The sequence below is a fragment of the Trichosurus vulpecula genome, chromosome 1 (genome assembly GCF_011100635.1).
Source record: "Trichosurus vulpecula isolate mTriVul1 chromosome 1, mTriVul1.pri, whole genome shotgun sequence".
Lineage (NCBI taxonomy): Eukaryota > Metazoa > Chordata > Mammalia > Diprotodontia > Phalangeridae > Trichosurus > Trichosurus vulpecula.
Window position 1 is genome coordinate 107,083,100 of NC_050573.1, and position 13,116 is coordinate 107,096,215.

Sequence of the window (13,116 nt, forward strand, 5' to 3'; positions counted from 1 at the left end):
GTGACTGTGTAGGTGCACTTCTAATAAATTCTTTTATATTATACTTTATGTTATATAGTTATTTGTGTACATATCAAATCCCTTGATAGACTGAAAGGTTCATGAGGGGAGAGACCTAAACTTTTCCTCAGTCTAGGTCCAGTCAAAATTCAGCATAGAAACTTTCTACAGAATAGACAGCAGAAACAAATGAGATAACACATAAAGCACTTTGAAAACCTTAACGTGCTACATAAGGACTAATTATTATTCTACAAGAAGCCTTTCCTGGGCTCCCAGTGCACCTTGTGCTCTCCACCATAAGCTTATATTTATTTTGTATATGCTTATATACACTATATGTCTTTCTTATAGAATGTAAACTCCTTGAAGGCAGTGCCTTTTCATTTTTATCCTTAGTTCTTAGCACAAGGGTCTGGCATGTAGTAGGCACTTAATTAACTGCATGTGCAGTTTGGAAGCACTTAATAAATACTCAAGTTGAATTGTGCCTGAAAGTGTCAGTCAAAAAGCATTTATTAAGCGCCTAGTGTGTGCCGGGCTAGAATACAAAGAAAGGCAAAAACAAGGTCCCTGCTGTAAAAGAGCTCTCTTTCTTATTTAAGGTGTATTCACAGCAGTTGATACCCAATTAAGGGGCTTGTTCCCTGAGTGGGAGGATGGGGAGGTAAGGGTGAAACTTTCCTGGTTCACCTCGGTGGGACTTGCCGCCCTGATGTCCCTTTAAGAAGAGGAGGGGGAGCGAGGAAGCCGAGGGGAGGGCCCGCCCTCCCTACCCAGTGCCAGCCTCTCCTCCTTCGCCTAGCGCTCGCTCAGCGGGACCACCTGTCTCCGGCAGCCGCCCCGCCCCGCCCCTTTTCCAGCGGGGAGGGGAGAGGAAGGGAGGCGGAGAAAAAGCCGGCGGACAATTTACCTTGTGGGGCGCAGCGCATGCGCACGGCCGGACAGGTCCCCGGCGTCCTCACTTCCTGGCATTCCCCCCTTCCCTCCCCCTTCCCCTGTACATCCGGGTCACTTGCCCTCTCCGGTCGTAGCCGCTGTTGCCGCCTCCTCCGCCGCCGCCTGGCTCGTCGCCGCTCCGCCACAGGGGCAGGTGCGGAGGGCTCCCGGTCCCGGCCGTCGCTGCTTCCCCTGCTCCCGCCCCGTGGCTCCCCCTAGCGCCGCAGAGGAGTCGCCTCCACCTACTCCTCCTCCGCCGCCGCCGCCGCTGGGGGAGGAGGCGAGAGGAGCGGGGCAGAGCCGAGCCCGGCAGGCTCTCGGGCTACGGGTGAGTTTCTCCCTCGTGAGGGATTTTTTTTCCCCCTCCTCTTTCAGCCCGCCCCTCCCCCCAACTCCGTGGTGCCCCCAGCCCCTCCGCCGCCGGTCGTTCTCTGTGGCCCCCCAACGCCTTCCTGACCGCTGCCCAGCGAGCCCACGCCGCCTGCTCTCCCTACCCCCCTCCCTCGCCTTCCTTCCCTTCCCCGGCGCCGCCCCCTCCCTTCCTTTTTCCCTCTCTTCCTCCTCCCTCATTCATTCATTCATTCATCCATCCATCCATCCATACATCGTTTCCACCCCTTCGCCAGTCCTCCACCCCCCAACTTTCTTTACCTCCCCAACCACCCCTGTCCCCGGCTTTCCCTGCCGAACCCGTCTCCTTCCCTGCCCCTGTTCCTGACCCCTTCTCCAATTTTCCCCTCCCACGTGGACTCTCCTTTACCCCTCACTCTTCTCCTCACCCGACTCCCAACGCTGCCTCTCACCTTCCCAGCCCGCAGAGGCTCCTTCTCCCGTTAGATTTTGTTTCTCCAGTGCTGGCCTCACCAGACTCCTCTGGAGCTCCTCGCACCCCGTTTTCGCTAGGACCCCGTCACTGCTTGCCCCCCAGGGCCCTGCCCATCCTAGACTTCTTTCCTTGTCGCGGTGCTTTGGGGTATGGAATTGGTCGTTTTGCTCTATCACCTTCCTCCACCTGCGCTGTCAGTCTCCCACTCCCCTTTTAAAAAAAAATTCTTTTTTTCCGTGACCTCCTCATTCCCACCATTCAGGCTTCTGATTCCCATTCAGCTAGGGTGTGGCCTTCGGGTGTTTCCAAAACATATAATTTTACTGTAATTACCAAAAACTCGTGGCAGTCAAATTCTAGTGGAAGAGGCTAGTGATGGTTTTTTTTTTAAACTTTTAAAAATATCATGGATGTCCTGACCCTATCAGATACCCTGTCTCTGGAAGATGATATCTGATTGATTCTTTTTGTGATAGTAAAATTGGGCAATAGCTTCTTTATTTTCACACTCTGCTGCTGTGATTTCTTTCTCCAATATTTCTGTGGCTGATGGGACAATATAACCTGCTAATAGAAAATGTTTCTTTGAGACTTTTCTTGTCCAGTCAGCAACATTTGAGTGTCCACTGTGTGCAGAGCACTGATGGGATTCATGAATATTCTCAGTGAACTAGAGTGCCATTCTGGGTTGCTCAGCTAAGTTTTCTGTATGGAACAATACCCTCACTATTAAGGACTTATTTTTACATTTCTCAATCTCCATTTAGTTGATGGACTACAAAAACAGTTATCACTTTTTTTTAAACTCTGTAAGGATATTTTTGTAAGGGAGGGGAAATGCACATTTTTGTACTCTCTACAGTTGGGAAACTTAAGTCCAAGAATAATATTTTATTCTACTCAAAGATTTCAATCAGGTGAGCATATGTATTCTTTATTATTGAAGGTAAGATTAGATTGATCTAAATGAAAATATATCTTTTTTTGATTTTTTTTAGTTGTGTAATGTTAAAAATAACACTTTGGGTCTGGAACTGCATGATAATTGGGGATCACATTAATAAATATCGGTGAGCTAAACATTAGGTCAGTATTCATTGAATGAAATGACAATTTTATTTTTTTATGACATATCTGTAGTCACATAATAAAAGAGGAAATTCATTGTCCTGAGGCATTTGAATAATACTTGTTCATTTACATAATTTATTCATTAAATATTTATTAGTGGCTATTTAGGTAGAGTGTACTGTGTGTGACCCAAAGATAAATTGTGTCTGGGACCTCAAAAAGTCTACAGTATTTTTTGCTGGGTCTGGGGAAGTTAAGGGGAAGAAAGGGCAACAGAGGACACACATAGGCACACACAATGATAATAGTTCAGTACCTTAAAAGATTGTATGGTTTCATTTGTGTGTGTCCCTTTTCCTCTGATACGCATCAAAACCTTTCCTCACCTTAGTAGTCAAGATTGCCACTGGCTAAGTCTAATACAAATTAACATAAAAATGCATAAGAGGAACCTAAAGGGATCTGAGGTTTTGTTGAGTGCCAAGCTAAGGAGATTGGTCTCAGTTTCCATTAAAAAATGTTTAAGAACTTATGTGCAGTGGACTGTACTAGGTATTGGAGTTACAGGACCAAAATAAAAGAATCGTTTCCCTCAAGGAGGTTATATTCTCCTGGGGAGATAACCACATATAAGAAGGTAAGTATAGTATACTTGAAGATAAGTATAAAGGAACTTAAAGTATAATGGAATATAAACTATAAAGGAACTTAAGGTGGGGAGAGAGCTCTGACTAAAGAGTGGGGTGAGGTTTTCCAGGAATGACTTCATGAAGGAAGTAATGGCTGAGGTGATCCTTGAAGAATTATGGTAGGGGAATGCCTTCTAGGAATGATAGATGTCCCCAGTGATTAGTAGGGAGATGTGAAGTAGACTTTATGTTGGGGAACAGTTAGTTGGTGAAGGAAATAGTAAAAAGTAAAGTTAGAAAAATTATGGGAGCCAGGTGGGGACCTTTAAGTGACAGTGTAAGGGGTTTATGTCTTAATATGCAATTGAGGCTACTGAAGTTTTTTGAACAGAGGAGCGACATAGACCTGTATCTTGTGAAAATTATTTTGGCAGCTGTGTGGAGGGAGAATTGATTTAGAAAGAGGGAGATTTCTGGAAGTAGGGATATTGATTAAGATACAGGTACAGTAGTCCAAGGAGGAGTTGATGGGGGCTTGAATTTGGTCATTGTGAGTGGAGTTAAAAGGATAGATGAAAGAGAAAGAGTATTGGATATGAAATTTGGAGATTAGAGTCAAGAGTGACTCTAAACTAGTAAACTTGGTTGACTGGATGGTTGGTGGCCTTAGTGGAAATAGGGTAAATTTGGAGGAGAGCCAAGTTTTTTGGGGAAGATAATGAACAAAAAAGTATTGTTAAGGGTCTTCTATATAAAAATGATATAGTCCTTGCAATCAAGTACATTCTAATGGGAGAGACAAAAGATAACAGCACATCAGTGACTAGAGAAGCATGTTTTGGTCTGGAGAATCACAGAGACGGTAACTAGAGAACTACTGGACAGTCAGTTTGTCTCACCCTTTCCTGTAGCAGTTGCAGCAGTAGTTTTGATGACTTCCTAGAGATATCTGGGGTGGGGGTCTGGACAAGGTAGCATGAAGTCCTTCCTATTAGGCCTTCATTTCTTTGTGGATGACTGAATCAGATACGAAGTGTAATCTGGGCAGCCTAGAGTGGTGAGTTTACATTCACCCTGGTCTAGTTCCAAAGCTGAGGGGATTAAATTACAATGAATATTTTTTTGTACGTAAGTGAATTTTCATCCAGAAAAAGACTCACATTTAGAAGGCTGTTAATGTGTAGTAGGCAGTGAAGAGCCACTGAAGGTTTTTGAGCACAAAGAGTGAGGTGGTCGTAACTATGACCAGAAACTGTGATGGTACACAAGAATAATCTGTCAGCAATGTGTGTAGGATAAATTGACTTCAGGAGAGACTGGAGGCAGGACATTTATTAGTTCTGATCCTCATTTGTTCAGATGAGAGGTAATGAGGACCTGAATTTAGGACGTTATTAAAGTTGTCTTGCTGACAGTAGAAATGGCAAGGAAGGATAATGAAATACATCACTGTCTTCAATAATGTTTTTAGAAGACCATTTTTAAAATGATTCTTGATTATTAGTGTACATATGTTTTAATTATGAGGTTCAAGAATGAGTGATCCTTCAAGATAAAGAGTTTTACTGTTAGATTTATTGAGTGCTAAATAATTAGAAAAAATTTTAACAATACTGTAGCTGACTCAGTGGAAACTTTAGTTTTTATAAAATTTGGTAGAATATGTAGCATGAACATTTGACTGTAAGATGCTGGGCAGAAGCCAGATCTCTCAGATACTTAAGAACAAGATTGTTGACCAAACGGATTAGTAGAGGTATGGTCTGTAAATTGATTCTACTTATTAAGACAAAGTTATAATTTAACAGTATACTTCATCCAGAGGCTCAGTGGGATCAGCCTAATTCTGATAGGTTACAGTTAATATTTAATTAACTTGATTCAGATTTTATTGTATGAATTTCTTAATAAAAATAGATCCAGCAGATCACGTTTGATTATTTTATTTTCTGGTCCCCAGATAATTTCTTTTTGGTCAGTGATTAGTATGATGGAGGGAATTTAGCTGATGAAAGAAAAACAATGTCTTTAATTTTTCTTTTTTCATCCAGTAATCTCTCATATGCATCCTATTGCCCCAGTCCTTGGGGAAAATAAAAAGATGAGTACAAGTTACATCTTCTTAAGAAATTTCTAACAGTAGAATTGTTTACATTTATATAACATTTTCCAGTTACAATGTGCTTTACTGATATTTCATTTGATCCTCAAAAACATCCAATGGGATCTGTAGTGCAAATGGCATTATCTCTGTTTTACAACTGTAGAAAGTGAAGTTTAAAAAATTAAGAAGTCTCGCCCAAGGTCACATAGCTAGGAAACGTCAGAGTTCAGTTTTTGACAGAATGTTTGGCTTTAAAATTAAATATTATCTGGTTCATTTGCAGGTTGAAATTTTTCTTTATTCCAGCCCTAGCATTTTCCAGTTTCAGAATCTTACATGTTGTTTTATTTCCTTATGTATAAATGTCATTCTTAAAATTAATTTACTTTTGAAATAGCCATTTACGTATTAATTCAGTTGAAGAAACAATTTTTTTAGAGGAAAAAAGGCTTATTTATTAATTTCATTATTAGTTTGCTTCTTTGTGGAAGACTTGGAGTTGGTTTAAAATGAAATCTCTAAAGTTTCTGTATATTTTGGCCACTTTCTTATAAGACTGATTAACATTTATTGAGTACTCAATTTGTAGCTGTTGTAGAGAATGTGGAACTAGATAAGCATTTAACTCTCCATTTGATATTTGAAAGGAAACATCATAGAGTTTGAAATTTTAAAAATATTACTAGCTTTTTACTAGTACTCCAGAACACTGTCATCCTGACAGTGGGAAAAAAAAATGTTAGATCATTGTAACATTCTAAAAATGTGGCCTAATTTTTGGAAAAAGCTTGATCTTTGCTTTTTCAGAATGTTGACAGTTAATAATGAGTTACATGCTACCTTGGTCTCCTTTGGGGAAAAAGACTATAGGAATGTCATTAAGTTTTTTTCTGGAACTCACTGACTTGAAACAAAGCTATGCTGCTAATAGAATGGGCATTTGAAATATGTATGTTGTCAGCATTTGTAAGCAGTAGTAAAGTGAAATACTTTTTTTATGTTGTTCAAAGTTGTTAAAAGTCAGCATTAAAATCCTTAATACAAGAGCTTGGTATTTTATTCTGTTCATCAAATGTAGTAAAATTTTTAATTGAATGAATAAGTACAAATATCTGTTAATGTAAAAATGATAATTCTCTGCCTCTAAATTTTCTAGTGGTACTACAGAGGACAAAATAGTGATTCTAGATTCTATGAGCTGATGGTTTTACATACTTAAATTTATAAAGCAAAATGTAATTTTACGGAGCTATTGGTTATATTCCAGTTTTATCATATATCAAGCAACAACCTTCTTGGTGCTATGTTCTACGTTAGAGTATGGAGATACAAAGAGAAAAAATGAAACAGTCTGGCATCTTGTAGGGGAAAGCTATTGTTGATAGTAGAGACGAGGTGGTATGCCTTTGATACATCTAGTATATAATCAGTTGGCAGCATGTGAATAATCCATTTTATGTGTTTCCTTACACAAATACCTCAAGTATGTTCAAACTTTGGTGATGAACCTTTGTTGTGTTGGTCATGGGAAACAGTAAATTTTTGGGTGACTTTTTTCTGTGTCACTCAGCACATTCTACCTTCTCTGTCATTTGTTGTGTACTTGGGGAATTCAAACTGAATTAATATTAGCACTAAGTGAAACATTTTAGGATCTTATTTATATCAAGGGGAGTTAAACAACATATCCTGTAGCCAACTAAAAATGAGTTTCTGGTTATATATACACCATTACTTCATAGAAGATAACAGAATTGACCATGTGCTGAAATGACATTTAGGATCCCTTAGCTGGTTTATTTTCCTTTTGTCCAATGTTGAAAGTAAATTTATGCAAGATGTTGACTAAATTTATTTTCAGAGTTGAATTGGTGTAAAAATGTAGTGGTAAGGACACTGCTTACTAGGAATTAGACATGCTGTTCTCTCTCTCTAAAATGGGCTTCCCTTTTTTTCTATGTTTTGCAAGAGTGTTTTGAGAGTAAGTGATGGTATGGGGAAAACCTGGACCTGCACGGTATTAAGATTCTGAAGACCTGGGCTTTATCCAGCTCTGCTGTTTACCACTTATGAAACCTTGGACAGTCAGCCTATGCAGGCCTCAGCTACTCTTATCTGTTGAATGAGGAGTTTTGAATAACATGATCTCAAAGGTCCTTTCCAACACATACATCTGATTACCTTCAAAAAAGAAAGCCACTACTCCTGGCTACTCAATTGTCTACTGAAGGACTACAAGCTTTTCTAAACAAAGCATTAGGAAGTTGTCAGCTCCTTTACCTGATCCCTCCCTTCTTTCATGCCTAAACCACATTGACTTATTAAAAGAGATCTCTCTTGGATTATCTTTGCAACTCTTATCAATTAATGTGCTTAATTAAGAATTTACTATATAATATATTCATGGTGGTAAAGTAGAAGTAACTATTGTGATATGTATGTTTACCAACTGAAAGGAAGGTGTGCTCAGAAGATAAAAATTAAAAAGCCTAAGGTACTGCATCCTGATCTTTTCACATAAGGTTTCTTCATGTGATGGTTATGCTCTATCTTTGTTACATATCTTTTTCTCATTAGGTGTAACTGTGTGATTATAGTCACATTGGAGAAATTTAATGACTTTTTTTCCTAAAAGTAAATAACAACATGTTCAGGCAGTCCTGGATGAGTCAGGAATGAGATGAGTGTACAGTAGTTGTACTAAGAATTGCAATTAAATTGAGATTGTTTTCAAGTATAAAAGAAGTTCACCTAGTTGAAATTATGCCTGCAAGATATATGATATTCCTTTGCTTTGCCTGATTTGATTACCTCAATATATGCTTCTTTGCTATGTCAGCTAAGGACAAACCTGTTTAAAAGATATTTTTATTTTTTTACAGCTTTTGGATATTTAAAATTTTGTATAGTATGTCAAAAGGCAAGTTTAGAGGCATCATTAAAATATTTTGTTGATGCTTTTTTATAGCATTGTCACTTGATAAGTACCATAACAGACAGAGCCTCTTCCTTTTGTAACAAAGAAGTATAATTACGCAAAACAGACTACCATTTCAGTTGTCCACTTCTATATAGAAAAGAGGGAGGCATTCTTTGCTGCTGGTACTTTAAAGTCAAGGCTGATCACTGCATTGATTAGAATTCTGATGTCTTTCAGTTTTGTTCTTTACTAGAGACATAAATAATTTTCTTGATTCTGCTTACTTCAGTCTTCATCAGTTCATAAAAATTTTCCCAAGTTTCTCTGAATTCTTCATATTTGGCATTCCTTAAGATAATATTCCATTACATACTGCAGTTCAGCCATTTTTCAGTCTGTTTGCCTCCAGTGTACTTCTGTACATCTGCTTCCACAAAAGTACTAATATAAATATATTTAAATATATACTAAAGGCAAAGTTTTTCTTGTCAGCTTTTTTACTTCTCAGAAGTAGCATTTATAAAAAAATCAGTCAAGCCCCACTCTCCATTCACATAACCACCACCCTAGTTCAAGCCCTCATTATCTGTCTTTCTCCTAGATTATTTCAGTAACCTCTTAAATGGTTCCCCTGCCTCAAATCTCTCCCTATCCTAATCTGTCCTCCATAGTTGCCAAAATGATTTTCATGGAGTGCAGATTTCACCATGTCATACGCCATCAATAAATTTCGGTGACTCGTTGTTTCTAAGAGATTCTTAACTTGGAGTCTATGCACTTAAAAATATATATGTGTGTATATATATATATATTTATGACTTTATAAATATGAACTTTATATATATTTACGACTATAAATTTATAAATAATTTTAAAAATAAACATTTACAATATATTTATAACTTTTTAGTATAGTTGTTTTTCTTTGTGTTTATATTTCCTGTGTATTTTATTTTATGCATTTAAAATCTTTATTCTGAGAAGGGATCCAAAAGCTGTTTATATTTCCTATGTATTTTATTTTATGTATTTAATATCTTTATTCTGAGAAGAGATCCAAAAGCTTCACCAAACTGCTGAAGAGATCCATGACAGAAAAAAGGTTAAAGAAGCCCAGTTCTAGAATCAAAAGGCAACTTTTCTTTTTGGCATTTAAAGTTTTTCACCCCTATCCCTTCCTGTCTTTCCACTCTTCTTATAGTCCCATACACACTGCATGATCCAGGCATATTGACCTACTTGTCTCCCTTATCTATGTGCCTTAGCACTGCTTATCTCTCTCCTTCCTCACCTCTGTCTTTCTGAATCTCTGCCTTCCAGACTTGGGTCTGGACACAGCTCAAATAGCACCTTTTGTAGGAGGTTTTCCATGGTCTTCCTAGCTGGTAGCACCTTTTCTTCTAAGGTTACCTTCTATCTACTTTGTATGTATCTTATATGTACCTATTTATGTACCTGTTTTTTTCATTAGAATGTAAGCTCCTTGAGGATAGGAACTATTTTTGTTTTTTCGTTGTATTTTTCTTTCTATCTTTTTTTGGAGGCAGTTGGGGTTAAGTGATTTACCCAGGGTCACACAGCTAGTAAGTGTCTGAGGCTGGATTTGAATTCAAGTCCTCCTGAGTCCAGGGCTAGTGCTCTGTACACTCTGCCGCTTAGTTGCCCCTTTTCCTTGTGTTTCCAGTGCTTAGCACAGAGCCCTGCTCATAGGAAGCCCTTGATATGTATTAATTGAATGATGAAATGTTTTCTTTTTCTCTCGTAAAGAGACACACATTTTTCTAAAATAACTTAAAAAAATTAGAATCCTTTGTTTGCTTTTTAAATTATTAAATCATTTCCCCCCAGTTACATATAAAACAATTTTAAACATTCATTCAAAAAAAGTTTTGAGTTCCAAAATTTTTCTCTCTTTCACTCTTCTCTTTTTTCTCTGAAACAGTAAGCAATTTGTTATAGGTTATACATGTTCAATCATGCAAAATGTATTTCCATATTAGTCATGATGTGAAAGAAGATGCAAACCCAATGGGAGAAAAATACAGAAAGTGAAAAATAGTGTGTTTTGATCTGCATTCAGTTCCCTTAGATCTTTCTCTGGAGGTGGAAAGCATTTTTTCATCATGAGTCTTTGAGAATTGTCTTAGGTCATTATGTTGCTGAGAATAGCTAAGTCATTCACAGTTGATCATCATGCATTATTGCTGTTACTGTGTATAATGTTCTCTTGGTTCTGCTTGTTTCATTTTGTATCAGTTCATGTAAGTCTTTCCAGGTTTTTCTGAAAGTATTCTGCTCATCATTTCTTATAGCATGATAGTATTCCATCACAATTCCACCACAATCATATACCATAGCCATTCCCCAATTGATGGGCATCCCTTCAATTTCCGGTTCTTTGTTACCACAAAAAAGAGCTGCTATAAATATTTTTGTACGAATGAGTCCTATCCCCTTTTTTGGGATCTCTTTGGGATGCAGACTTAGTAGTGCTATTTCTGGGTGAAAGGGTAAACACAGTCCTTTGAGCATAGTTCCAGATTGCTCTCCAGAATAGCTGAAATCATTCACAATACCTCCAACAGTGCGTTAGAGTCCCAGTTAATATTACTTTAAAAATTTTGTCAAAAACCAATTTTTGGCAAATTGACAAAATTTTTAATTTTAAATTAATTTTGTCAAAATGTTTATAAATTACTTGTGCTTTATATACTCTGAATTTAAATTTTAAATGTGTTTATTGGTTACAATCTTTTAAAAAATGTGTGGTGGCATACCATGTATTGGAATTAGTCAAAGTCTGGAATTATCTTGTCTTTAAGTGGGGAATATTGAATAATCTCCTAACTAAGGTGGCCTCCAGCTCTAAGGTAGTTGACTGGAACGATAGCTAGATGCCAGAGAGGCTGCATGAACCTTCTCAGCATGTTACAATTGTATTTACAGTATGCCAAAGCACATACTTTAGGAATCAAGCCAGTCTGTTGGAAGCTAGACTTTGACAATTGAGAATTGCCCATTTGAGCTGACCAGATTAAGAGTAAATATATTTTCCACTTTAAAAAATGATTTGCAGAATTAAAAGAACTCTGAGGTACCACCTCACATGTGTCACATTGGCTAATGTGACAGAAAAGCAAAATGATAAATGTTGGAAATGTGAGAAAATTGGAACACTAATGCATTGTTGGTGAAGTTGTGAAGTGATCCAACCATTTTGGAGAGCAATCTGGAACTCTGCCCAAAGAGCAATCAAAGTGTGCCTATCCTTTGATCCAGAAATACCACTACCAGCTCTGTATCTCAAAAAAAATCATAAAAAAGGGGAAGGGACCCACATGTACAAAAATATTTATAGCAGCTCTTCTTGTGGTGGCAAAGAATTGGAAATTGATGGAATGCCCACCAATTGAGGAATGACTGTACAAGTTGTAGTATATGAATTTAATGGAATACTATTGCTCTGTGAGAAATGATGAGCAGGCAGATTTCAGAAAAACCTTGGAAAGACTTTCATGAACTGATGCTGAGTGAAGTGAACAGAATCAGGAGAACATTGTACACAGTAACAGCTGCATTGTGTGATGATCAACTATGATGGACTTAGCTCTTCTCAGTCAAATGGTCTAAGACAATTCCAAAAGATTTATGGTAGAAAATGCTGTCCCCATCCAAAGAAAGAACTATGGAGTCTGAATGCAGATTGAAGCATACCATTTTCACTTTTTGTCTTTTCTTTCTCATGGTTTTTCCCTTTTATTTGTATTCTTCTTTCACAACATGCTAATGTGGAGATAAGTTTAACACAACTGTACATGAATAATTTAATATCAGATTGCTTGCTGTCTTGGGAGCGGGGAGGAAAGAGAGGGAAGGAGAAAAAATTGCAACTCAAAATCTTACAAAAATGAATGTTGAAAACTATCTTTACATATAGTTGGAAAAAAAATAAAATACTACTAAGTGAAAAATTTTTTTTAAAATGGTGTGCTGAACAGAGAACTGAAATAATCAAAATATGTATAATTCAGGGTACCTTTCAAAGTGTATAGTGTATTTGTTGGGTGAGTGATTATGTGTTGACACTTCCAATTGGATGGCTGTTACTGAGTTGATAAGGAAACCACTGTTCATCTTAACCAGTTGTGGACAAATAGTATACATACCTGTTACAACAGTACATGTGATTCAAGAGACATTTTCAGTGTTCATGGCTGTAAATTTTTTTATACCAATTTCATGGTTTATTTTCATGTTTTATTTAGCTTTTATTTGATAGTCATTTTATTTACCATATATTTACCACTGATCTTGGTGGATACATATTAATACCCTTAATTTTACTTACTGTTTTGGATTATTGTTGACCAGTAGCTCTGATGTTACATTAGAATTAATGTGAATGGGAGTTGGATGGGAGTCAAGATGAAATAGTAGGGAAAAGTATAGACTAACTCCCCCAACACAAGTCTTCTACAAAGATCTAGAATAGAGGTGTCAAACTCACACACCAGCACTACCTGAACCAGATTATAAGTGAACGAGATTACCAAAATGTAACTGAGAAATTTTAACAAAATAAATAAAAATATAATACAACATAGAGAATGTTAATTTGTGATTTTCT

General features: G+C 37.5%; 1 protein-coding gene across 6 annotated transcripts in view; it reads left to right on the plus strand.

The window, feature by feature from the left end:
• The first annotated feature begins 930 nt into the window (after positions 1-930).
• Positions 931-13,116, plus strand: part of CYRIB (CYFIP related Rac1 interactor B) — a 124,635-nt gene continuing 112,449 nt past the window's right edge. For 2 of the 6 annotated variants that reach the window (XM_036737692.1, XM_036737682.1), the window contains exon 1: positions 1,015-1,267. The gene's annotated coding sequence lies outside the window, so the exon portion shown is untranslated. Of the gene's footprint in view, positions 1,268-13,116 lie in introns of all 6 variants that reach the window. The other 4 variants (XM_036737657.1, XM_036737640.1, XM_036737664.1 and 1 more) reach the window with 4 other exon arrangements.